Below are 2,500 nucleotides of genomic sequence, written 5' to 3'. Positions count from 1 at the left end.
ACAGCACAGACAGACCGGATGGATGGGCACAGGCTAAATATAACACAGTGGTGGAAGAGGTACACAGAAATAACCATATGAAATAGTACTCTGTAAAGTAAAAGCCCTACATTCACAATTCTACTTAAGTAAAATTATAGAAGTGTTTTATATTGGATATACCTATATAGTATTGAAAGTAAAAGTACACATTCTACATTATGTTTGTGTATTCCAATGCTTGGGACCATTCAATCCTTGAACCATTGACCTATAAAGGTTATGTTGAAGTGGTATGTGGTCCAGTTTTGCTGCTCTGATTACATCCCCTTGACATTGGCAGGCTTCAAATTTGAAAGTACATTTTTTTTTACAAATCTTTGTGAACATAGTGAAGTAAATAGTACACTATTTCCTTTTGAAATGTAGAGGAGTAAAAGTACAAAGTTCCCTGTGCCTCTGGACCATAGCTATTTTGACTTGCATTGCCTGGTTACACACGACACTGGAGGTATGTCATTCTGTACACTTTTATTTACAACTGAAAAAGTCAGCAATGAAATCAACTTATGCACGTTTTCCTACCTGTTTGGTATAATGCATAAATTGCGCATGGACTATTGATTGCCATATATACATGAATGGCTTGCTCCATCAACAGGACTTCAACATTGCTATAATTCTAATTTTGTAGCACATTGTTTCATTTCTACTATGTTCTGTTACACTGTACATGTCATTAACAGTCCAGAAGGCAGATATTTAAATATCAATATTTACATTCATGCATCCATCATTTCCCTCATATGGGTACATTGTAGGGCATACTGTTTGCTAATACCTGTGCATGTTTCAATGCAAGTGTGTGTTTCCAAAATATAACAGTTTGGCCTATGTTTATGGCTGACAGAATACAGCACTCTCACACCAAAACACTCATCCTCTTTGTTCGCGCACACATACACACTTCAGTGTTTCCCATACATAGATTTATTGGGTGTCTGCCCACCACTCTTTTTAAACAGCCCTGAAAACCAACCTGTTCACCAAGGCCTATGGCCTCTAGTCATCTCCCTGTCCATCATTGTTATTGTTATTTATTCTGTTTCTGTTGTTACTTTGTAAAACGTCCTTGGATTTTTATGAAAGAAGCTATATACTGTAAATCCAAGCTATTATTATTATTATGATCACAAATACATTTCAACACAATACCACAAGCTGATACAATAACACATTAATAATGTCTCATCTGTTTGTATCGTCGGTCCCAGTTTGCCTCCACCACAATAACCTACGAACAACTGGGAAACACACACACACACACACACGTACACAAACGCTCACACACTTACACACAGATTTAATGTCAACAAGCAGCATAGTATTGAGTGGTGCTCCAGTTGAGCTGGGTTGTGTTTTCACTATAGGGGGATGGATGCTTCACGGGTGTCCCAGCTGAGGCCATCCTGTGTGCAACCTGATCTCTGCCTATTGGCTAAGCCTCCTGTCTCTCAACAGTCACAAGGTCAGCCCTGGGCTCATGTCCCCCGTTTCTATAGCGATGGGCTAAGCCCTTGTTGACGCACGAAAAAATTAAGATTGTCAAACCCAAACAAAACATGGCAGAAGGCTTCCTGCTGCCGCCCCCCCCCCCCCCCCTGCCCCCCGCCAAGCCTCTGAACCAATGAGATGTTAACAAAACAAAGTGGAATAACAGCTTGATCTTTAAGGGGGCTCAAAACTGACCAAATAATAATAATGCTAAAACAAATCAATTGAATTGGGGTGCGGGCTATTGGTCGAAATAATGTTTGGAAAACACACATTCACATAACGCTGCACAGACATCCCTGACTTATTATCTGAAGTCTCAGGGATGTAGAGAAAGGCATATCAAACAGCCAGAGACAAAACAACTGATAGCAAAACTCTTTGCAGAGCGAGCGTGTTTTTTCTGCATCAGTGTCTCAACAAACTGACAGCGGGCTTAAAGCATTGGAGCATCACAAATGAATTATATGGTTTGTAAATAATTCACTTTAAAAAAAACAGAGCTATCAAAGGAATAAAATGAATTCATCTGTGTCAAGATGTGAATAAATATTCTGACAGCATTTTCTTTTTTCTTTTTTTTAAGTAAAAAAATAAATTCGTAGGTACATAAGTAAATAAATAGATGGATGAATTAATATATATTACACTGAGCCTACGTCCTTTAATCTGGGATGCAAAATAACCAGAATGTCATATATTGACCATATTCACAAAGTGGCCATTTTGCTCTTATGTCATGCTCAGGGTGAACAGGGTGGAAAGGAATCCATCCTGAGCATGATGACATAAGAGAAAAATGGCCACCATGTGAACATGGTCAATTGACATCGATCCTGTTTTGTATTCTTTTATTATTATAATAATTTTTCTTTACATGGATTTCTTTAAATTGCATAGTCAGATGAATAATCCACAACTGAAGAGCTATAGGACCAACAGCGGAACTGTGCCCCCTTACAAAACA

The sequence above is a fragment of the Notolepis coatsorum genome (assembly GCF_963971535.1).
Source record: "Notolepis coatsorum genome assembly, chromosome: 3".
In the NCBI taxonomy this organism is placed as follows: Eukaryota; Metazoa; Chordata; class Actinopteri; order Aulopiformes; family Paralepididae; genus Notolepis; species Notolepis coatsorum.
This window is presented reverse-complemented; position numbering follows the sequence as displayed.